This window comes from Chionomys nivalis, chromosome X (assembly GCF_950005125.1).
Source record: "Chionomys nivalis chromosome X, mChiNiv1.1, whole genome shotgun sequence".
In the NCBI taxonomy this organism is placed as follows: Eukaryota; Metazoa; Chordata; class Mammalia; order Rodentia; family Cricetidae; genus Chionomys; species Chionomys nivalis.
The window spans coordinates 110,086,057-110,112,745 of record NC_080112.1 but is presented as its reverse complement, the minus strand read 5'-3'; positions in this window follow the sequence as shown (position 1 = coordinate 110,112,745).

Here is a 26,689-nt window from a genome sequence, read left to right as displayed (position 1 = left end):
AATTTTAAGCTGAAGAGTTCAATGATCTGTCACAATTTTTCAAAGAATAACATTGACAGTTGGGTAGTATATGCACTAATAATGCTTACTGGATATCCCATGTTTCAAAGTAAACTGTAGATCCGTTTATTGATTCACTCAAGACAAAATGTGCATTGTGTATATGTGTGTGTGAGAGGGGGGAGAGAGGTAAAATACTATAAGCAAGAACCATTCAGAAGGTCTCTTTAATCTCATAATTACTTATATTACTACATCACAGTAAATATTTATTTCTGTGTTTACATGAAAAATGAATCTAAACCTCTTACTGTTTTTATGTCATTAATCCAAAATGAAGATTGATGAAATACCTCTAATTTTAAAAACTTTCTATTTAAACACAGCAATTTTGACATATAAAGCTTTTCCTTAGCAATTTTTTTTTAAATTCAATGTAACAGTAATTGGGCATATTGGACTCTGGAAAGTTAATCATGAAAAGGATTATATGTACAAAATCAGAAATGTCATATATAATTTTAATTTTGGAAATTGAAAAAAAAACAGAGAAATTCTCTTTGGACAATCCATACAATGATTGTAAACATGCTACTCAGGGCATTTGTTGATAAAAACATAAATCAAGTTGGTCAGTGGCCATCAAAACATTTAGGATGGAACTAGAAATAATTATTCTGAGCCAGGCTACCCAGACCCAGAAAGACACACATGATATTTACTTATTTAAAATTAGATTTAAGCTATTAATGATATTCACACTATAATCCAGAGATACAGAGAGACCAAGTACAGAAACTCCAGTGGGATTCATGGATGTCCCTGAAAAGAATACATTTTGCATGTGGATTGGTGGCAGGTGGGGTTGAGAACAGGAGAAATCAGGTTGGGGAGGGAGGGACAGAGGGAGACACAGCCAGGAGAGACAGCTAAAACATTGGAGCATTTAAGGGGATGCATGGTAGGAAACCTATTGCAGTAGAAACGTCCTGGAACCTCTGAGGGTAATCCTAGCAAGAACTCCTTGTAATCGAGAATATGGAGTCTGAAATGGTCATCTTCTGTAACAGGCAAGACTTCCAGTGTTGGTACTGGGGCACCAACCTAACTACAAAACCACGGACCTATGAACTATCTTGCGTGCAAGACGTACTGTGGCAATGGTGGCTCAGAGTTTATGGGAGTGGCCATCCTATGACTCCTCTAATTTGAAGCTCAAGAAGCAAGAGCGAGACCATGTGACTCCTGGATGTCCAAGAGCAGAAACAGGAAGTTGGAAAGCCCAAAGACCTAGAGTACAACGCAACAGGAAGAAAGAAAGAAAGAGAGAGAGAGAGAGAGAGAGAGAGGGAGGGAGGGAGGGAGGGAGGGAGGGAGGGAGGGAGGGAGGGAGGGAGGGAGGGAAGGAAGGAAGGAAGGAAGGAAGGAAGGAAGGAAGGAAGGAAGGAAGGAAGGAAGGAAGGAAGGGAGAGAGAGAGAGAAATGTGATGATACCTGATAGTATTCTACTATACACATAGAGCAGTGCCCAGCTGATCAGAGCGCCTAGTCATCACACAGGTTTCATCTGGCAGCTGATGAGAGCAGATGCAGAAAAATACAGCCAAAGCAGCAATCGTAGTGCTTGCATCAGTCTGTGCATGGCTGCTGTGGTTGTGTATCTTGATGTCCTTGTGAAATTTGTGGGACTCCCAACAGTGGGAGTGGGGTTTGTCTCTGACTTTCTTGTCCTCTCTTGAGACCCTTTCCTTCCTAGTATGTTGTATCCCCGAGCCTTGATATGAGGGTTTCTGCCTAGTTTTATTGTAACTTATTATGCCTTGTTCAGTTGCTATCCCTGGGAGGCCTACTTATTTCTGATGGGAAATGGAGGAAGAGTCAGTCTGGGGAAGAAGGGAAATGGGGAAGGGAAGAACTAGAAGGAGTGGATGGTGGGGAGGCTGACAAAAGAATAAATAAAAAGAAAAGGAAAAACATCTAAAGCCATAACATTATTTTTTTCACAAAATTTATTGATTACATTAACATCATTAAACAAATTGATTTTGAGACTACTTGGGACACTTTCAGAGTATAGTTCATTTTAGCAAACAAACAGCTCAACACTGGAGGTGTATCAAACACCAATAACACAGCAGAATAGTTTTTCCCAGTATTATTGGATATGTCTACAAACCATTCCCAAACATAATAATGATCAGGGAGCAGAGGGAGTGAAGGAAGTAGAAATAGAGGGAAGAGAGGAAGGAAAGATGATAAGAATCAAGGATCAGGGAATTTGCTGTGAGATTGTGTCTTCTATTAACATCAGAATTTATACCAATAAAGCTGTATCAATATGACCACCCAAATATTAGATGAACATGGATGAATCCCACAAAAACATAAACTGGATGAGAAAAGCCCCATGATGCCTCAAGCTTATACAAAAAGCTACAGGGAACTGGTTAAAGCTGGGAACATGAAAGGTGGTTCTGTCATTCTTGATGGGAGCCATTCCAATTGGAGTAAGAAGAAATCTCAAAGAAGCTTCAGTTTGTATTTGTGTGAGGGATAATGATGTTGACCAGTATTTTTAAATTATTTCTTGCCTATTTGTTTTACTTTGTTTCAGAAGTGTTTGTTCAATTCATTGGCTCACTTATCTATTGACAGTTTTGTTTTATTATAAATTTAATTTTGGCTGTTCTTTATTCTTTCTCTTTACATACTAGTCTAAAGTGTACATAGCAGAGATTTTTCTCCCACTTATAGGCTGTCTATTTAATCTATTGAGAGTTTCTTTTACTGTGCAGAAATTTTTAAATTTCTTTTAATCAAACCTTATATTGTTTGGTTTATATGTTTTATTATTTTGATTCTATTCAGAAATGTCATTCCTGTTTCTATATTCTGAAGTGTTTTCCCAAGTTTTCCTTAAGCACTTCAAACCTTGTCAGTTGTAAATTAAGTTTTATGATGCATTTTGAGTTGATTTTTTGTGATAGATGAGCAATATGGAACTAATTTCATTCTTCTGCAACTGAATATCTAATTTTCCAGTGTCATTTATTAAACATTTTTTCCCACAACCATATGTTACTTACAGCTTTGTCAAAAATTAGTTGTCAAAAGATCTGTGGGATAATTTCTTTGTCGTTTGCTATAGGGGGTGGCACTATTAGGAAATGTGGCATTTTTGGAATAGATGTGGGCTTGTTGTCACTTCGGTGGACTTTAAGGTTTCTGAAGCTCAAGTTAGGACCAGTGTCACTATCTCTTTTCCTGATGCCTGCCAATCTGGATGGAGAACTCTCTGCTACCTCTGCACCACCATGTCTGCTTACACATCACGATGATAATGAACCAAAACTCTGAACTATATGCCAGCCTTAAATAATTTGTTTCCTTTCTAAGAGTTGTGCTCATGGTGTGTCTTCAAAGCAATAGAAACCTTACCTGAGACAGAAGTTGGCAGCAATATCATAACATCTTTGTTAATATTGCTCTGTCATGTAGTTTTGTTTCAGATAATATACCACCAACTTTGTTCTTTATGCTTTGGACACCTTTTGTAGTCTATGGTCTTTTGTGTTTACACATTAAATTTAGTATTATTTCCAATATTGCAAAGTATGTTATTGAACTTTTGAAAAGTATTGCATTGATTAAGTATAGTATCTTTAGTAGGGTAGTCATATTCACAATTTTAATTCTGTGAATCTAGGAAAATAGAAATTATCAGAATTTTGTGGTGTTTTTATTTCATTGTTTCTGTGCAATGACTTCCTCTTAAATGTCTTCTACTTCCTTGTTTATATTTATTCCAAGATATTTTTGAAGCTGCTCTAAATGGGATATTTTTCTCGTATTTTCTCAGCAAAATTTTTATTCTTGTATATAAGCAGTTATTTGAGAGAAAAAAAAATGACATTTGTTTTCTGGATCACTATAACCCTATTGATAATAAATTTTAAAAAATTAGTATGCTAAAAATTCTCAAATTTGGTATAGAACATGGATCATTTCAAGTAAAATTATATCTACTACAAAAATATAATATCAATAAAAATAATTTGAGGTTACCAGGTATCATAAATTTTATACTTTATTCCTTTATTATGATTTATTGCTGCACATTATCAATTTTTTTATATACCACATTGATATTCATCTTACCTGTAAATGTTTAAACCTAAAACATTCATCTTAAATCTCGAAGAACCACTGTCAAGCTTTAATATTAAATTTAATTTTTGATAAACTATCAGTAACTTATTCCTCAAACAAATGGAAAAATCATATATAAGTGTTTTAACTGAATAAATTGCAGGAGTAAAAATGACATTTTATCTTTCATAGTAGCTATCATACATTAGGTATAAAGTAAACACTCAAATTTTAGCTTTTGACTAATATGTTGAAGCTTTATATATAATATCAGGCTCTCTGTACTGTATATTTGTTTTTGTGTTTATAAACATTTCACCAATATACATTATCAGAATATTTTTCCAAATTCAAATATTATGTTATTTCCTCTTATCTAGAATTAGTGCACAGATAGCAATTTTCTAATGAATATAGCAAGTAGTTTGATGTACTTACTATAATTTCTGTGTATTGGAATGACTGAATCATTCATGATTTCCAGATAACTATGAGAAAACAGTATTGGAAAACATAGCTATTATTGATTCATAACACTTATCTTGATTTCCTTCAGTGATCTGCCTATGGCCCTCTGACACTAAATTATGCATGGTAAACTCTGATTTTAAGTAGAATATAAGGATAATGTTGATAAGACAAATTAAAAGGAATGTCTTAAAAATTGGAATGTTTGCTTGTTGTAAAACATGTACCAATTTTCACGTAAAGTCATCAATATGCATCCGTTTGTCCATGCCTAGGAGTTGCACACCCTCAAGATGATTGTCTAGGAGACCTTCATCCAAATACAGTCTCATTGGTCATTGCCTTCTGAAAATATAAAATCAATATTCCTAAGTCTTTGAAGTTTTTCAGATAGGCTAGAAAGTCCAGTAATGTTAGCACAGTTGTCATTTTAAAACTAAAATTGAATTTAACCAATTATAATGAATAGTTAGAAATTGCTATTTGCCTGAAAATTACTATAATTGTTCATGAAGAAGCCAATATGCGTGTTGGCATTTCTTTCATCTCTTCAACAGTCTTGTTTTTTAGTTCATAATTTAAGAAAAAATAGACTACTTTTACATACCTTTAAAAAGTTCCATTTACAAAACATTAATATTACTTCTTCTGTAATTTTGAACCAAGAAACTATAAATAGAACATGTGATTTATTGAAAGCAAATTTATTGAAGTAAATATCTTCAATTCTTTGAAATGCTATATTAAATTACGTGTAGACACCTAGAAGAAACATAGCAGTAAATTTATTTTTCTGAATATTTTATATTTTGGGTACTTGGAAACATCAGCATGAATTGATGTTCAATTTTAATCTGTTGTTCAGTACTTTATAACTGTAAATGCAATTTGATATTATTGCCATTTATTATTGTGACTTAAGTTTTTTCTTCCTTGAGAAATCAAAACCTCTCGAGCATCAAAGGGAATTATAATTTATGACTTAGATATTTTACTGTTTTATTTTTCATTTATCTTCTATGAATAGTTCTATCTCCTTTGTATTCAGAATTTGCTGAAAAAAGCTCATACTTCCCCTCAGAAATGATTTTGCCATTGCCTTTTATATTAGACTGTGAATATATTAGATTGAAATTCATATTTACTATTTTGTAACTCAAAATGTTTACAATGGCAATTTGTGTGGTATATCATAACTAAAATTACTTTTGGGCTAGATTGATTGATTCTAAATTAAACTGAATTCTAAAGTAAACAACACTATTATAATTGAAAATACTACTATACTAACCTTTAACATAATGACATCCTCCATTTTCTTTGTAAAGGAAGAAAAATATTAAATTAAACATATTTATTTTCTTTAGCCTCCAATAAATAGCCTATATATCTCAAATGTTTTCTTTCCTATTTTATCTTAGTTTGAAGAGTCTCAAATTGCCTTAAGCCTAAAATCCCACTTCATGTTTGATTTGTCACTTTTGTATAATGATTACCAAATGCTTATGATAGAGCCCCATATATGACTTGTTTCCACAAAAGAAATAAAACTTACTATGAGTCATATCATATATAATCTTATACATTAAATAATAATTTAAAAAAGGTTTAAGGTTTAAATGTTCTCATTTCACTATTATTCATATTATAAAATTATTATACATATTCATAAGTATTTTTTTGATTAAGAGAGAAAAGATTGAATCTGCTTTTTATTGTAAAATTATCTGTGCACTTTGCTACATTCAATTGAAGTTAATGTTCACCTGATTTCTGTTCAACAAATATGTTGTGAACAAGAAGGATTGGGAACACAAAGGCTGAAGGTAATACTTGCTTCAATATCCACTTTTTTTCATAGCTCTCTGAGTATTTTAGTAACAGTACTCCTTGTATAAAACTTCTGTTGCAGCCAGGCACACACCTTTAATCCCAGCATTGGAGAGGCAGAGGTAGGCAGATCTCTGTGAGTTTGAGGCCAGCCTGGTCTAGAAGAGCCAGTTCCAGGACTGGAACCAAAAAGCTATGGAGAAACCCTGTCTCGACCTGTCTCGAAAAGCAAAAAAAAAAAAAAAAAAAAAAAAAACAAAAAACTTCTGTTGCAACAGCAGCTAACTTGGACAATTATAATTGTGAGAATCTATAATAAGCATTCTTATACCAAGTGCAGGTATGGAAAATGATTTTATCAGATGTTTAAACCCTTATTACTTGGCAGTAATTGCCTTAAACACCATTTAGAGAGAAAAAAAAGATTGTCATAAGGAACTTCTTACCATGGAATATCAATTTAAAATCTTTTAGAAATTCATTCCGTATCTAAAAACATTATTATTTTGACTCTATATATTATTGAAGGCCAGATTAAATCTTTATTTTCAATAAATTCATTTGTTGCACAACATTCCTTTTCATTAACACAAGCAATGCTTATCTGAAAATGCTATTTGTAAATAGGGTTTAGGTCTTTACTACTATATATGTAATGGTTTTCACTTCTCTGAATTTGAATTTTCTGCAACAGAGGAAAGACAAACTTCAAGCAAATACATTTAACTGATCATAAACTTCAAATGGCTCAGTGATAACATTAAACCAATTTACTACAATTTAACTTTCCATAATTGAATGTGTGATTAAATATCAAGTTTAAATCTTTAGTTTTGTATTAAATATATGTTTTCAAATATTTTCTGTCAAGGCCGAAAAGGTCAGGGTTTTTTTTTTTTTGAGAAAAAATTACATATATGTAAGTAATTTCAAAAGAATGCTCCTAATGAAAACTCTTTCAGATAAGAGATAGATAGTTGATAGATGATAGATGTTTCTATATTCATTAAAAGCTAGCTACTCATTTCAATATGTCTGTGTGTGTGTCTGTGTATACACCTTTTACAGCCATCCATTTTATAGAGATTTTTGTATTGCCAAAGCAGTGATTGCTGATACTTCAAATCTGTACAGTTTTACTCTAGGAATTTTATTTAAGAATGCCCCTCCTTTTTTTTTTTTTTTAAAGTCAATACTCCAGTCTCCACTAACTTTGAAGGCAAAAAAGAGCTTCCCATTTTCCCCATAGCTCTTAGTATTATGGAAGAGATTCCAAGTGAACAATTTATTCAGAGATAGTTTATACAAATAAATTTTAGTCATAATATAGGGACGTGAAGAGTACAGAATTGAACACTTTCATTTAAACAAAAGATTTAAAAGTACATGTTTGACTTTGACTATGTTTATTTGGGAAGAAATCATAAAGAGTTAAACCTTTTCAATAAAAGAAACAATAACTTTAAGTATTGCCTCATTGTAGGAAGAATTTTCGAATTATAATCACTGATACCTTTCTTTCAAGGAGAAATTTTAAAAATCTGTTATACAACCAACATGTTCTTTTTAGAAATAATTGCTCAAACAGGATGATTCAACTGACCATGATTCTTGAGTTAACAAATTCTGCTGGAATTGCCCTATTGTAAATAATATTAGCCTTAACTAATTTTTTGTAGTTCTATTTTCTTTTGAAGCCCCTATTTTTTTTCCTTTTGAAAATTGTCTTCTGTATCATACATGCTGTAAACTTCAAATATATATTTATGGCACAAAATAAAGGAATTTTAAACCTCTTTATTTGCAGTATTCTACTTTATTTTTTTTATTGAAAAAAAAAATTCCACCTCCTCCCAGCCTCCCATTTCCCTCCCCCTCCTCTCACTCCTCTCACCCTCCCCCCACTCCTCTCCCCCTCCCTCTCCTGTCCGAAGAGCAGTCAGGGTTCCCTGCCCTCTGGAAAGTCCAAGGTCCTCCCCCCTCCATTCAGGTCTAGGAAGGTGAGCATCTAAACTGGCTAGGCTCCCACAAAGCCAGAACATGAAGTAGGATCAAAACCCAGTGCCATTGTCCTTGGCTTCTCATCAGCCCTCATTGTCTGCCATGTTCAGAGAGTCCAGTTTTATCCTATGCTTTTTCAGTCGCACTCCAGCTGGCCTTGGTGAGCTCCCAATAGATAAACCCCACTGTCTCAGTGGGTGGGTGCACCCCTCGTAGTCATGACTTTCTTGCTCATGTTCTCCCTCCTTCTGCTCTTCATTGGGACCTTGGGAGCTCATTCTGGTGCCAATGTGGGTCTCTGTCTCTATCTCCATCCATCGCCAGATGAAGGTTCTATAAGTAACCTACTGACTGGGAGAAGATCCTCACCAACTCCGCAACAGAAAAAGGTCTGATCTCCAAAATATATGAAGAACTCAAGAAACTAGACTTTAAAATGCTAATTAACCCAATTAAAAAATGGGGCACTAAACTGAACAAAGAATTATCAACAGAAGAAATTCAAATGGCCAGAAGACACTTAAGGTCATGCTCAACCTCCTTAGAAATCAGGGAAATGCAAATCAAAACAACTTTGAGATATCATCTTACACCTGTCAGAATGGCTAAAATCAAAAACACCAATGACAGCCTTTGCTGGAGAGGTTGTGGAGGAAGGGGTACCCTCATCCATTGCTGGTAGGAATGCAGAATGCAAACTTGTGCAACCACTTTGGAAATTAGTGTGGCAGTTTCTCAGGAAATTTGGGATCAACCTACACCAGGACCCAGCAATACCACTCTTGGGAATATACCCAAGAGATGTCCTATCATATTACAAAAGCATTTGTTTGACTCATGTTCATAGCAGCATTATTTGTAATAGCCAGAACCTGGAAACAACCTAGATGTTCTTCATTGGAAGAATGGATGAAGAACGTGTGGAATATATACATATTAGAATACTACTCAGCAATAAAAAACAATGACATCTTGAATTTTGCATGCAAATGGATAGAAATAGAAAACATTATCCTGAATGAGGTAACCCAGACCCAAAAAGATGAATATGGGATGTACTCACTCATAATTGGTTTCTAGCCATAAATAAAGGACATTGAGTCTATAATTTGTGATCCTAAAGAAGCTAAATAAGAAGGTGAACCCAAAGAAAAATATTTAGTTAGCCTCCTGGATATGGGAAGTAGACAAGATTGCCGGGCAAAAAAATGGGATCTTGGGGGTGGGGTGGGATGGGGGTAAGGGGTGATGTGAAGAGAAAAGTGAGAAGGAGAGGATGGGGGGAACTTGGGGAAATGGAATGGTTGGGATAAAGGAAGGGTGGATATGGGAGCAGGGAAGTATATATCTTAATTAAGGGAGCCATCTTAGTGTTGGCAAGAGACTTGAACCTAGAGGGGCTCCCAGGTGCCCAGGGATATGTCCCCAGTTAGTTCCTTGGGCAGCTGAGGATAGGAATCCTAAAATGGCCCTATCCTATAGCCATACTGATAAATATCTTGTATATTTGCTTTATTTTTGATACAACATTAAAGAAATATTTCGTGATAATCAATTAAATTATTTAATTCAATTCTAGGTTAAAAGATGTTATATGATATGTAATAATAAATATTCATCAGAGAATTATTGTTTAAAACATTTATGGTGATATTTAAGATAATCATCAGTCTGACTACAGGGTAAGGTCAGTTCAGACACCCTCTCCTCTATTGCTTAGGGTGTCAGCTGGGGTCATCCCTGTGGGTCCTTGGACATTTTTCTAGAGTCAGATTTCTTGCTAACTCCATAATGGCTTCCTCAATCAAGGTATCTCTTTCCTTGCTCTCATATCTACTCTTCCTCCATCTTGACTAGCCCATTCCCTCAAGCTCTCCTCAACCCCCGTTTCCCCTTCCTTCTACCTTCTGCCTCCCTGCTCCCAAAGTTATGACTGATTCTAATTTCCAGGTGGGTCTATATATGTTTTTCTTTTGGTTCATCTTATTTTTAGTTTCTCTAGGATTCTGAACTATAGGCTTGTTGCCCTTTGTTTATAACTAGTATCCACTTACAAGTGAGTACATATCATATTTGGATTTTTGGGGGTCTGGGTTATCTCACTCAGGATAATGTTTTCTAATTCTGTCCATTTGCATGCAAAATTCCAGATGTCATTATTTTTTACTGCTGAGTAGTACTCTGATGTGTAGATGTGCCATACTTTCTTTATCCATTCTTCAGTTGAGGGGCATCTAGGCTGTTTCCAGGTTCTGCTTATTAGAAATAATGCTGCTATGAACAGAGTTGAACAAAAGCTCTTGTAGTATGATTGAGGACTTTTGGGTATATTCCCAAGAGTAGAATTGCTGGATGCTGAGGTAGGTTGATTCCCAGTTTTCTGAGAAACCACCACACTGATTCCCAAAATGGGTGCCCAAGTTTGCATTCCCACCAGCAATGGATGAGTGTTCCCCTTGCTCTACAACCTCTCCAGCATAAGTTATCATTAGTGGTTTTGATCTTAGCCATTCTGACAGGAGTAAAATGGTATTTCAAATTTGTTTTGATTTGCATTTCCCTGATGGCTAAGGAAGAGAAACATGTTTTTAATCCAAAATAGGTGTTTTGAAAATACCTTGACTTCAAAATTGAAGTCAAAAGGTATGTTAGTTTGGAGAAGATGTTTTGCTTCTGTTTCCACAGGAAATGAGAGGCCGTGGATTCATTCTGAGTAGAGAAAAATCAGGTTTGGTCAAGGAAGACCACCTGAGAAATCTCCGGTAGGAACAAATGGCCCAGATGTCAGAGTTCTCCATCCAGAACAGATTCAAGATGCTGCCTGAGATGATCAAGCCTCACAAGATACTCCAGTCAGGACTTGATCATAGTTCTAAATTTTCTTTAGGTCTCCATAAGATTATCAGTACCCCAAACAGCAGGAAGTAGCCTGGAAAAATATGACCACATTCCCCAAAACTGGACAATGGATATTTTCCTTTTTTTTTTTTTTTTTTAAGAGGAGGAAGTATTATGGGACCATGGTCTGTATTCTTTCAATAAACACTGATTACAGGAAGTAGAGGCAGGACAACCAGACAAGAAGTAGAGGTTTGTCAATGAGAACAGGAGAATTCTGGGAAGAAGGAAGTCCATCTCTCTGCAGTCCTGACCAGCCACAGAAGAAGCAAGATGTGACTGCCTCACTGAAAAAGATATTGAGCCATGTGGTTAACATATACTAGAATAATGGGCTAATATATGTAATAAGAGTTAATAAGAAGACTGAGATAATGGGCCAATCAGTTTATAGTTAAAAACATTTATGACTTTAAGTATTATTTATATTATCAAGATTTTCATATATTCTCTTACTTTTAAAATCTATTTATTACTTATATCCATTAGAATACATTCAATTTATTTTATTTCTAAATATTGTTTTAAAAATCCTTGCAATGTATTTTGATCATATTCACCCCCAGAATCCCTTCCAGGTCTATCATTGCTAGGCTTCCTTAGCCTTCTTATTCCCCAGGAAAAGGTGAGTGGACTATCAGCCCATTCTGCAACCCAAAAGCAGGACAAACATATGTGATATGGAGTCAAATCAAAGCAGAAACTCAATTTATTACTGTGAGGATCAGCTTATATAGATTAAGTGACATCATGTCATATGGGGGCACCTCTAGTCAATGAGAGACAGCCAAGCCCTCCCTCTGGCTGGAGGGGCATCTAACCTAGATTTTGCTGTCTTATCCACTATTGGTACCTTGAAGACTATACTTCACTCTCAAGCCAGGTTTTCCTCTGTTCTATATGCCTCAATGTACAGGCCCTGAAATCAAGTCAGAGTTTTCTCTGTCCTACAGGCCTCTAGGTACAGACCCTGAGATAATTTTGGCCTAACATCTCCCCCCTTTTATTTTATATCCCACTCCCTACCGTGGTCACCAAGCCAGAATAGCCCACCAGGGAGAGAGTAAGGCTCAGGGCCAGCCAACTCTATCCAGAGTTTCGGCCTGTATACCCTCAAATTGAGAGTTCATCCATGGGACGAGATGTATTGAGGCTGTCATAATGCACTTGAAGGGACATGAGTTGTATCTGTTGTATCAGGTTTTGGAATGCTTGTTTCAGCCTTTAGAGAATGCATGGGCCAAAAAGATAGATCAATTAACAAATATCCATCGGCCTAATTAGGGAAGAGGTGAATGTGGTAAACCATGAGAACCAAATAAACCAGGTCTCACGGGGGTCTTTTGATGGAGGAAGGTCATTGGTTAAAAAATAAAGAAACTGCTCGGCCCTCATAGGTTAGAACATAGGTGGGTGGAGTAGGCAGAACAGAATGCTGGGAGGAAGAGGAAGTGAGCTCAGATGCAGGGCAGCTCCTCTGAGATACAGACGCCATGCTCTCCTCTCCAGAGCAGATGCGATGAAGCTCTGACCCAGGATGGACGTAGGCTAGAATCTTCCCGGTAAGCGCACCACCTTGGGCTGCTACACACATGAACAGAAATGGGCCAAGCAGTGTTTAAAAAATACAGTTTATGTGTTGCTATTTTGGGGCATAAGCTAGCCAGGCAGCCCAGGAGCTGGGCTGGCAGGAACACAGCCCGCAGCTCCCACTACAGTCCTTGACTTAAATGAATCAATATCTTTTCTTAACTCATCTAGGGTTCTTGTAACTATCCTAGAATGGTCTACATAGAAGCCACATTATTCCCTAAGTGCCCGCAAATTCCTCTCTGTTCCATAAATAGCAAGTCCAAGTCTCTCCTATTTTGTAAGGTTACCCTTGCTAAGCAATCCAAAGACTTTTGTAAATAACTTAATGCAGTCTCTATCTTTTCTAATTATGTATAGCCCAGACTGCTCACATCCCCAGAAAAAAACAATAGTAATCAAGAACCCACACAAACACACAGTTTATACTAGTAGATGTAGTCCCATTGCTTCCTAGGCATACATATAAGGGTGTCTGCGGGAGGGCATGTCTCCTAAGGACATGAGAAATTCCAGGCTCATTAGGGTAAGATGCCTGGGGTGGAATACACCCTGAGAGCTTCCACATTCACATCTCCCTTCGATCCCTGGAATCCAGTCTCCCACATCCCAGCTCCCACGTGCCAAATCGCAGAAGTCAAGCATCAAGTAAGGCCACCATGTCCAGGGTGTCGTCATCTGAGGAATCTGGTTTAGGATTCCTCCAGCGCCAGCACTCAACAAGATTTATATCACCTTCTGAGGTTGATGGGGGCTTGTTGTCTGGGCCTTGGTCCCTGTGAGAACAATTAACATGATTAGCACTGGAAGGCCATGTAAAATAGATAAACAGGCGACACTTTCCTCAAGGGTCAGTCTCCGTTGGGCAGTGGTTATTTTTCTTTTCTTGTGTTTGAATTTAAGGGTTATCCACCATAATCTCTTTCTTTCTTATTAGTCATCTTGGTCTTCCTCATTGTTCTGAGGGGAGGGGAGAATTTTAAGTTATACATAGATAGCCAAATAGGTGTTTTTCCTCTGTTTGGGAAACAATGTGTCAACAAGGGATCTGGACCCTTCCATTGGTTAGTGACAGGATTATTCCAACTAACCTTTAGGCAGGGCCTCATTAGTAGGGATTGCCATTGTTTCTGGAAACTATTTTGTTCATCTGATTTTTTTTTTAAATTTATAATATGGATGGTTAATAATGCCTTTTGCAGTTGTAGATGGGGGAGACCTCCCGTTTTTTTGTTTTATTAGGACCTCTTTGAGATATTGGTGATGTCTTTTGACAAATGCTTGACCCTGAGGGCTGTATGGGATCCCAGTGGCATGGGATATATTCCATCTCTGGAATAATTCTTTTCATGTTTTACTTATAAAACATGGGCTGATGTTGGTCTTGACCTGTTGTGGTAGTCCCAACATAGCAAAACACTGTAAGACATGGCCTTTGGCATGGGTTGCCTTTTTCCCTGAGTGGGCAATAGTCCAGCATGTCTTAGAGTATGTGCCTATGGTCACAAGCATATATTTCAATTTACCAGACAGAGGGTAATGTCAGATGATATTGTGTCCTAACCCTCTTGGGTTCACCCCTGGCCTTTGTAAAGAGGTGTGTGTGTGTACAGAAAAACTATTGATAAGTCTTACATGTATAAACAATTCTCTTTAAATCTCTTGCGGGGATCTGGGGTATAAGTATTTGAGCCTTCTCCAGTTGACATGAGTTAAGTCATGCATTTGGGTAGCATGTGAATTCATTGCTTTGTAAACAGTGGAAATAGTCGTACTGTCATTAAATTCCAAGTTGATGATACTACAGCAAATATTTGGAGACCCTGAAAACTATCAAAAGTTCACAACCATAATTACTATAATTACTCCACCAATATCCCCAAAATAATTTTCTTATTTTTATGTCCTCTTTCAAGTCTTGAGGTATATTTTAACTATCTGACCTCTTCAATATTTACTACAAATAATCTTAAACATGCCATTTCTTTCTGATGTATTTTCTATAGCCTCAAATAGGAAATTTATCAATGAGTTTCATTTGCCATCTATAAATATTTAATTTCAACTAGAAGCTTGAGTTACTTATGCTTTTATGTTTATTAGAAATGTACAATATTATGGTAATACATTTTTATATATGTTACATACAAGGTAATTTACCTAAATGTAGTTTAGATGAATTATTTATTTCCTTGATAGGTTGTGCAACATTTTGATCATATTTACTTTATCAATCTCCCTTAATTCTCCCCAGGACTATCTTCTCTTTCTTATTTGGAACATTTTTATCAGAGTTTTGATTTTTTAATTACTTTTTTCCTCCAACTTCCTGCCAAGCAACCTGAATACAAAAATTAAAAGGAAATATAATATGGTTCAAATATCTTGTATAGGTTATTGTCTAAAGGTGCTCTGTTATTGTTTCATCATTATTATCTAGACCATTTCTCCCTATACATGGAAAAGTCACGAGAGGATTATAGGGTATCTTGAAGGTATTCAAGTAGGTGTTAAAATATACTATAAACAAAGTTCAAAGTGTTCCATTTAGTTAGGGGATTTATAAATCAAATTTACAGTCAGTGCAAAAGTTTTAAGAAGACAGGCATAAGAAGCTGCTATAAAAGTGTCTATCTGAATCCCTTATAAGAGTGGTTATCAAGTTTCCTAAAGCTCTGACTCTTTAATACAGTTCTTCATGTTGTGGTCACACCCAATCTTAATATTATTTTCTTTGCTACTTAATAAGTATAATATTGTTACTGTTAAGAATCATAATGTAAATATCTGACATGCAACCCACAAACAGATTATGACCCACAGGTTGAGAGCTGTTGTATGCTCAAATTCCCAACCCAAGGTTCCAGTTTGTATTTTGTGCTTCAGTAATCTATGACCATGACAGTTTCCTGCCTCTTTACAACCCAAGTGATTGAATTGCCAGTCTTCATGCTATTGCTCTTTACCTTAGGAATGTTATATAATAATATCCCTTATCAATGGAAAGAAACTGGCACTTGATGACTGTTTACTGACTTTTCAACCCCTCCTCCTTCTTGAAAATTCTCTTTCAATATTTTCTTTCTTGTTTAGTCCCACTGAGGTTAACCTAGATCATCTGTGTGATCACAGTTTTGGAACAGTTCCTCGGAACCTTGTGGACATTTCAGTGGCTACATAACTGTAAATAATGGAAGACCCTTCCTTGTAACCCGAGAGCCAATATTTCAGTACTATCAAGTCCTTTAGAGGCTATAACAGAATGTCAATTGTGCTTGTTTACTTGTCTTCTCATTATTCTGCATATCCTGCTCAAGTTTTATCTGGATAACATGATTTATAAACAAGTCTTTTCTATCTTGAAAATACATTTTTTCCTCTCAGTTTTTAAAGGACTCAATTAACCTTTATCAACAATTTTTATCTTTTTGGATTTTACAAGCATTCATTTACTTTTCTAATTGTTATTTTAATTCTGTATTAATGACGTTCTTGTTATTATTTTTTGTTACAAAATTACAATGGATTTATGTCTCTTCTTGTTTTCCTTCTGAAAGTCTAGTTGTAGCTAAGTAGGCAAAGTCACGTTGCTCAACACTGAGAATGCTTCTTTTTTTTTATCCTCTCTGTACTTTACTTTCAGTTCTATTGCCTCATGATCAAGAGTACTCTTTGTTGTTTCAGTGTCTCTACCATTGCTGAAAACTTCAGGAAACATTTTATGCTGTATACAGTTCTCATTTATAAATGTTTCCCTTGGTTATTTTTATCGTGCATTATGTTTTCATCTCATTAATTTTGTTTGTGGTCTAGTAAATACTTTATCATAGTGATTTTATTTGATTATCTATGTTAAAGATTTTTCTTTGCAAATTGCAGCATCTGTGAACTTTTGGATCTACTTGTATTTATTCAGATTTTTTCCCCTTAAAGATCACATTTGTCTTTTTTATATCTGGTATTTATTTCATGGATGATACACATTTTGACTTTATGATTGTGATTTATTATTTTTTGCATTTTCTTAATGAGTGTTCAAATTTGTTTTAGCAAGTAATTATTTGGAAATAAGTTAGAACTCTGTTTCAATATTATCATCATTATTTTCTTGATATCATAAAAATAATGCATTCCATCATGAAATTTTAAGCATCAGTAGAATGTTTTCTATGGAGGATATATTGTACTTGATGATACAGAGTCCATTTATCTCTTAAGCTAATATATACAAAAAGGGATGAGGGAAAATAATGGTGACTGTTGAGGGAAATAGCCAAAGCAACAGATCAACAAAAAATAAAATGAAAAATTTTAATAAAGAGTATCCTGACTGAAAAAGATAGAGTATTAACCATTTCTGTTCTTACAAGCTCAGATCTTGAAAACTTAGATTCAACAGGTAAAAAAAAATCCTATGAGTTTGATACTATTGGGAAATAAGATTTCTTTTTTTTTTACTTTTTTTCTGATTTTACTTCCTTCTTTGTGTGTTTTTCTTTAACATTTCACTTAAATTGCATTCAACTTTATAATCTTAATGAAATGTGTCCAAACAATCAGTTATCAATCTGAAGAATAAATGTAGCTATCTAATATTTATTCTTGGTATCAATTGTTCAACACAAATTATCGTTTTTATATGAAATATGCAATCACATATTCAAGTGTTATTAAAATTTTGCCCTAAATCGCAAATATATGGAAATGGGTTCAAATAGTAGACTATATTTCTAATACAGAAATTATTAAATAAATACCATAAATATATTAGATTCTGAACTAATTTCTCTTTCATATGTAGAAGGAGCTGTGGGCCGCTTCCCGCCATCCAGCTCCTGGCCACCAGCTAGCTTTACCCAAAATAATTACATGGAAACTGTGTTCTTTTAAACACTGCATGGCCCATTAGTTCCACCCTCTTATTGGCTAATTCTCACATCTTGATTAACCCATTTCTAATAATGTGTGTAGCACCACGAGGTGGTGGCTTACCGGGTAGATTCTAACCTTTGTCCATCTCAGAGAGGAGAGATAAGGCATCTGCCTCATTGTCTTCTTCCCAGCATTCTGTTCTGTCTACTCTGCCCACCAATTTTCTGCCCTATTAAAAGGCCAAGGCAGTCTCTTTATTAACCAATGAAAGTAACACATAGACAGATGACCCTCCTACATCATTCATATTTGTTTTTTTATTGTTTGATAATTTCACACATAAATACAATGCATTTTCATGATCTTATGCCCCTTCAGTCTGAGCATTGGTCGAGGTAAAAGGTCCCTCTTGTGGCTGGCCACATGTCTTCTATGATGGGTCAGCTTTTGCTCTCTAATATATGACTCCAGTTTGTATTATTAAAACCAATTAGAAATTGAGCAATATCTGGCACCCATCATAGGGTGGTTTCAAGACAGCTACCTAGTTTGGTAGCAGACTGAGAAGTGGGTCAAAGAAAAGTCCACAGCCCTCTGAGAGAGAAGAAAGGAAAACTGTGCCCTTGTAGTGACTCTGGGCTCATGTAGCTCTCATCTATGCCAATGAATGCAAAGCCACAGGCAAGTGACTTTTTCATGAATTTGTGCCCCCAAATTGGATGCCAGCTATAGCATGATTTCTAATTGTTCTTAATAATAAACACCCAGAGTCAAATATCATTGGATGAAAGCTGAAAGATCAGAGAAGCAAAAAAGTCAGCCACTAGTTCTTACCTCTACTAAATACTTAGAACCCAAGGGAAAGATTCTGTCTCTATAAAACCTCAAACTGAATCCTGAGCTCCTCTCTCCTCTTATATTATATTCTACTCTCTGCCCAGTCATATTTTCCATCTCCACCTCCTTAGTGAACCACCACCACTTGGCTTTATTTCTCTTTTAGATGGAAACAATCTTGTTTACCCCAAGGCGGCCTTGAACTCACCAGAGATCTATCTGCCTCTGTCTTCCAAATGGTTAGATTAATGGTGTGTGCCACCACTGCCTGGCTTCTGTCATTAACTAGTGTGACTATCTCCATACTCTGATCTTCAGGTAAGTTTCATTTGTTAAAGCACAAAGAAAATATCACCACAGAAATGATTGTGCAGGTCACCTATTCTGTGGCTGGAATGGTTACCATTCTCTGGTAGTGTGCAGAATAACTTGAGGTAGGATTCCTCTCTGTATGATATGAATATGTTTTATTACCATTGGTTAATGAAGAAGATTTTTGACCAATGGGAAGGCAGAATATAGGTAGGCAGTAAACTAAAATGAATGCAAGGAGAAAAAAGGCAGAGTCAGGCAGATGCCATGTAGCTACAGAAGGGGAAAGATGTCAGAACCTTACCTGTAAGTCACAAACATGTGGAAATACATAGATTAACAGAAATTGGTTAATTTAAGATGTAAGAGCTAGCTTGGAATGTACCTGAACTATTGTCCAGTGTTGTAATTAATATAATTTCTGTGTCTGGGTAGCTAGGAAATAAAAAAGCAGACCCCATCCACAAATGGCTTCTAAAAAGGGGTGACATACCTTTTTTTAGATTGGTTCTGTTTGCTGACCACAAGAAGAGGCACAGCTCCTTTAAGAGAATTCTTCCTGACTCAGTGTTAGCAGCAAAAAACTGCACAGTTCTTTTAAGAGAGAACTTCCTGGTTCATGTTGGTGGCAAAAATGGTTCTGTCTCTTTCAGGACATCTTGTTATGAAAACACTTGAATGAGGTTTATGGGCAGTGTGCTGCAAATTACTTGCTAGCAACATGGGCCAATGCTTCTGAGAATTGGGGTGGCAAACACGACTCCCAGAGCTGATGGTAAATGGACTTCTGCTATGTTGAAAAGTTGAGCAGGGTAGAACTAAAAGCCAAAGCAGCTATCCTGGTACTAGCCATGCCCACTTAACAGTTTACAACAGTGATAAAAAAGAATTACAGATACCCAATAAAGACAGATTCAGAAAGAATTAAAGCTCTGATTAAGTCACTGTGTCTTTAAAAATACACACACACTTAAGAAAAAAGATGATGAGTATAAGCAGTTAAAGAAAGAAATAGTTTTACAAAAATAAAACAAAGCCATTCTGCAGGACACAGAAGAAAGTGACTGACAAACTGACCATATAGGCAAAACAGTCTTTCACACTTTCAACTTCATGAAAATGTATGCCAAATACTATGTACCTTTATGCTAAAGGTGAATGCCCCATTATGACATAAGAACTTTGGGTGACTTCTTATATTACGCTTCCTTTCTACTTAGGTAACATTATATCCTTCTGGGGTCTTTGATGGAGTTAAAGACAGGTAGTAATAGTTTTCCTTTGTTATGGTAAAAGATAAATTACATAAGAAACTTTAGATTCACAAAGAAATATCATAACTGTAATTCTTGTTTGAGACCTGTTTATTTTATGTAATTTTACTATGTTAAAGTTAAAAGTCTTCCTTTTTCTTTAAAATGAAAAGGGGAGATGATGTAGGGATTTCCCTCTGTAGGCAATGGATATTTTTGATTACCATTGGTTTGGCCTATGGCAGGCCAGAATATAGGTAGGTGGAAAAACTAATCTGAATGCAGGGAGAAAGAAGGCAGAGTCAGGCAGATAACCCATATCTGCAGAAGGAGAAAGATGCCAGAAGCTTACCAGTAAGCCAAAGCCTCATGACAATACATAGATAAATAGAAATGGCTGAATTTAAGATGTAAGAGCTAACTAGAATTAAGCCTGAACCATTGGCCAAACAGTGCTATAATAAATATGTTTCTGTGTTTTTATTCTGGTCTGGGCAACAAGGAAATGAAAAGCAATGTCTTCTTACAAACTTTCCAGAATTATGAAATCTATTCAGTAGGTTTGAAGCCTCTAGTTGTGTATGAGCTCATATTTTTCCATGTCCAATGAGTATAGAAGTGTTGTTTTCAGCCAAGGTGTTTATCAAACTCTTCTAATTTATTTTATTTTGGCTAAATTTTATTTTTCCAATTTATTTTAATAATATTCTTTCTCTTCCTCCAACTACTTCAGAGACCCTCTCTAACTCTTTACAGACTCAGTTATGTGAGATGTCTCTCTCTCCACTTCCTCACTGTCTTCCTCCCTTCCTGCATCACCTACCTCTCCTTTCCTGCTCTCAAAACTCCCCCAAAAAAACAAAAAAAGCAAAGAAATGAAAAATCAAAAGAGTAACAAACAATAAGATAAAAACAACAAATCAAACTCAAATAAAAAATATACAGCATACTTGAATGTTATTTTTCAATAATCCTGAACATTGCAAATGTCCTGAAATATGGTTGGCATACCTGGTATTACTTAATGGGAAGAAAAAAACTGATTTTCCCTTTTCTTATAAGTTACAAACTGTTGTATGATAGAGCATTTCTTGGGTATATTCCCAAGAGTAGTATTGTTGGGTCCAGGGGTAGGTTGATCCCGAATTTCCTGAGAAACTGCCACACTGATTTCCAAAGTGGTTGCACAAGTTTGCATTCCCACCAGCAATGGATGAGTGTACCGCTTACTCAACAACCTCTCCAGCAAAGGCTATCATTGGTGTTTTTGATTTTAGCCATTCTGACAGGTATAAGATGGTATCTTAAAGTTGTCTTGATTTGCATTTCCCTGATCGCTAAGGAAGTTGAGCATGACCTTAAGTGTCTTTTGGCCATTTGAACTTCTTCTGTTGAGAATTCTCTGTTCAGCTCAGTGCCCCATTTTATAATTGGGTTAATTAGCATTTTAGAGTCTAGTTTCTTGAGTTCTTTATATAATTTGGAGATCAGACCTTTGTCAGTTGCGGGGCTGGTGAAGATCTTCGCCCAGTCAGTGGGTTGCCTTTTTGCCTTATTGACAGTGTCCTTTGCTTTACAGAAGCTTCTCAGTTTCAGGAGGTCCCATTTATTCAATATTGCCCTTATTGTCTGTGCTGCTGGGGTTATACGTAGGAAGTGGCTCCTGTACCCATGTGTTTTAGAGTACTTCCTACTTTCTCTTCTATCAGGTTCAGTGTGTTCAGACTGATATTGAGGTCTTTAATCCATTTGAACTTGAGTTTTGTGCATGGTGATAGATATAGATCTATTTTCATTCTTCTACAGATTGACATCCATTTATGCCAGCACCATTTGGTGAAGATGCTCTCTTTCTTCCATTGTATACTTTTAGCTCCTTTATCGAAAATCAGGTGTTCATAGGTTTGTGGGTTAAAGTCCGGGTTTTCTATTCGATTCCATTGGTCAACTTCTCTGTTTTTATGCCAATACCAAGCTGTTTTCAATACTGTAGCTCTGTAATACTGTAAAGTATATGCTCAACTACGTTCATAGCATCATTGTTTCTAATAGCCAGAACCTGGAAACAACCTAGATGCCCTTCAATGGAAGAATGGATGAAGAAAGTATGGAATATATACACATTAGAGTACTACTCACCAGTAAAAAATAATGAATTCTTGAATTTTTCATGCAAATGTATGGAAATAGAAAACACTATCCTGAGTGAGGTAAGCCAGACCCAAAAAGAGGAACATGGGATGTACTCACTCATGATTGGCTTCTAGTCATAGATAAAGGACATTGAGCCTATAATTCGTGATCTTAGAGAAGCTAAATAAGAAGGTGAACCCAAAGAAAAACATATAGGCATCCTCCTGGATATTATCCTTCATCAGGTGATGAAAGGAGACAGAGACAGAGGCCCACATTGGAGCACCGGGCTGAAATTCCAAGGTCCAAATGAGGAGCAGAAGGAGAGAGAGCACTAGCAAGAAACTCAGGACCGTGAGGGGTGCACCCACACACTGAGACAATGGGGATGTTCTATCGGGAACTCACCAAGGCCAGCTGGACTTGGGTCTGAAAAAGCATGGGATAAAAACGGACTCGTTGACCATAGTGGACAATGAGGGCTGCTGAGAAGTCAAGAACAATGGCACTGGATTTTGATCCTCCTGCATGTACTGGCTTTGTGGGAGCCTAGGCTGTTTGGATGCTCACCTTACTAGACCTGGAAGGAGGTGGGAGGTCCTTGGACCTCCCACAGGGCAGGGAACCCTGACTGCTCTTCGGGCTGCTGAGGGAGGGGGAGTTAGTTGGAAGAGGGGGAGGGAAATAGGAGGCAGTGGTGGGGAGGAGGCAGAAATCTCTAATTAATTAATTAATTAAAAGAAAAAAAGAAGTTACAAACTGCAAACAACTATTTGCTTAACAGTGAGATTTGGGGTTCTCTTTTTTCCATATTTGTACCCACTTTGAACTTGTATAGGTTTTGTGCATGCCATAACATTTGATGTGATTTAAAATGTGTAACACTTGAGACATATCTGGGTAAATGCTTTTCTCTTGGAGTCATACATCACCTCTTGCTCTTGCCATCTTTCTGTCACTTCTTCCAGGTAGATATTGTGTCTTAATGTGAAGGATTTGATAAAGATATCTCATGTAAGGTGATTGCTCCAAAATTTTTCACTCATGGCACAGTTTCCAAGTGTTGGTCTTTAATATATGACAATTTGAGACTTTTTTCTCTTGCAATTGCTAAAATTTCCTTTCATGAGTTATTTTTCATTTTTTAAAATTTGATACTTATGGTGACTTTCTCTGAAATCAAAACTATAATATACATTAAAACAATGTCACTATGCCTCTGATAAGAGAATAAAATAAAATATTTATTTAATCCCAAATTTATCTGTTTGTAGGATTTATATAAATTCTTTGGGGTTAATCATGCTTTAACACTTCAATATTTAAATTTTATCAAAATTAAGGAAAACTGGCACTGTAAAAGTGTTCATTTTAGAGAAATTTAATTGTGAAATCAGATAGTTAAACTTTGAGGGAAAAGAAGTATAATGGTAATTTGTTCCCATCAGAAGATAGAATTATCCTTCAAGGTTGAGTGGATATAATTGGCCCACATATAACTCTCTTGACAAATAGTGCCTTCAGGCAGTGTGGCTGTAATAATTGTTCAATTACATACTTTTAGCTTTCAAATGACCAAAGTCATTATTATGCATCACATTAATAGATATACAGACATAATTTAAGCACATGGATTAAATGCTTTCTTTTTTCCTTTGGCAGATGAATCTAGCTTTATAATTAAGCTGTATTATAATTATGAGTAATTTTTAGTAATTGTAATTTAATTCCTACTAATATAATAATGATGATTACTCTCTAATCAAATGATTTTACCAAATGCAATCTCAGTCATACAATCAAACTTCAAGAATAATCCTTGCTGAGTGAAATAAAATCAGTAAAATATTTTATTTTAAAGTAATAGTTGAGTATTTTAATAATAAATATCTATTATAGCAAATATAATTCTAATTAGGAATCTTCAACCGTTTAAAATACATAAATAAAGAAATTTTGTAAACTCCATTTGTTTTATATATGATTACTTCTACTCATATTTCTATCACTATACTTAATGGCTATCCTGTTACATTGAATGTAGTTCTATTTATATAAAATGCACAAAGTATATACAGGTTACTTATGTAACTTTAGAGATATGAAGTTAATTGATTTATAATTATTTTTCTTTCTGAGTATATCTTTGAAGCACAATATTGCACTATTTTCATAATGAATGGCTTCATTCTCTTTCTTTACTTCTGTTATTTAAACTTTAATGAAAAGTGGTTATTCACAACAGTCACACTAATCCTAGAATTTGAAGTTTATTTATTTCTATACTTGACATATTCTAAATTGGTATTAATGGAAATTAAAAAAAATATAAGCTCAGAAAATAAGCATCATTATGTATTACATACAAAATACTGAATCTAGATAAGATCAAAACAACTTCGAACATTGGAAGTTAACAAAAATATAATCAATGGTTTAAAGATAGGAAAAAAGCTTTGTATCAAACTATCAAGCTATTATTACCAAGTGTTTTTTTTTATTTTTTTAAATTTTATTTTCTTGACAAAATGAATGTCACTGTTATCCGGAAATTTTTACTAAAATAACTCTTTTGTCTCCCTTAAAAGTATCTCAGTTTGAAATGCATATGTGTGTGTGTGTTTGTGTGTGTTTGTGTGTGTGTGATGAGTAGATTATCAACCTTTTCTTTAACTATGCAAATATTGGCATATTTTCATAATAATGGATTATCTTCCATTTCAGGTTGAAGAGTGCCTTATTTTTGCCCAGTTAGTAAAACATACTATGTTAAATATACTTAAAAATAACTTTATATACAATATATCATTTGAAATACTTTTAACTTTTACTCCTTTTAAAACTGTGTGCACAAAATTAACAATTTTTTTCTTTTTTCCCTTTAGCAATCTTTTTTCAAACTTTATGTAACAGTCTTTTATATTTAAGGAGGGAATGTTAATAGTTTTTTTTGAATGAGTGTGATATGTGAATTTAAATACTTCATATATTATGACTGTGTATCTAGTTCAGTGAAAGAGTTCTTATCTATCAAGTGCCAAACTACATAGCAACATGAGTAGGTGAGGGGCTCACAAACTTTTGGCAAATGATGAGAATTGGGAAAGGGGAGTCAGTTTTTTTTTTCAGAGTTCTCTGAGAAGTTCTACTGACAATAATTCATAGATAAACATATATCCATGTATATACTCTAAGTAGGCTATGTAAACTCTGTGGAATAAAACAAGATAAAATTAATAATTGAAACTTGGAGAGAAAAATGTTAAGAGGATAGAGAAGGTACTGGAGGGGACGAAATGGAAGAGGAATTGAAGAAATTACATTTTACAGACATATGAAATCTTCAAAAGTCAAAAAGTCACTTTAATTTATTAATAATGATAGTTTTCAACCTGTTATAAAAGAGAATAATGAGAGACTAATTCATTAATGTATATTACAGATGTGAAAAGTTTGAAAGAATAAATTTGCAACTCCCAGTTATCTATTGCTTGCTCAGTAAATTACCTTTCCATATTAATTATATGTATATCTGGTGCTTCATGTAACTGTAAGCAAAGTGTGTATGTGTGTGTGAGTCATGTAAGTATGGATATGCATATATATATACATATGTATGTATATTTACACACTCATATTTCTCTAAAATCCTACCATAGAATAAGCAAAATTTGCAGTTAAAGCTAGTAATTAATGTTAAATAAAGTAAAATAATTTGTCTTTCATCCACTCATACTGGAAGACAAAATGAGACTCAGCACAGAAGAAATTCCTCCAGCCTCATACAAAATTTAAACATCATAAGAATGGAGACAATTAATCTCAGAAGGAAATCATGTAAACATCTGGATCTAGAGCTTCTATCTTCAGAACTGCAAGCAAATTTGTTTCTTTTATTTTAAGCCTCCTAGTATTTTAAAATATTTTGTGGAATCCTCAGTCAATATACACATGCATATTTATGTACATATTTATAGAAGAATATTAAGAGTTCTATATATACTGTATACATACAAATACACTTAGATTACCTCAGATATAAAATATTTGTAGACAATAGCAAAAAATAATATAATCTTTCTAAATTGTTACTAGTGGAAGTATATAAAACATTATGATAATTACATAATAATACTATTAAATACTACTAATTTTTCAATATTATTAAGATGATGGAACTAAATCTATGCTCATAAACATGAAGAATAAGGTACTAAGTGAAGAAATAATTTATAGAAAAATGCAGTTTTGTGTTATTAATGGATTATAAAAGATAGAACTAAAGCATAGCAGTATATCATATTGAAATGTAAGATATATCAATATAAAATATTTATAAGTGTTAT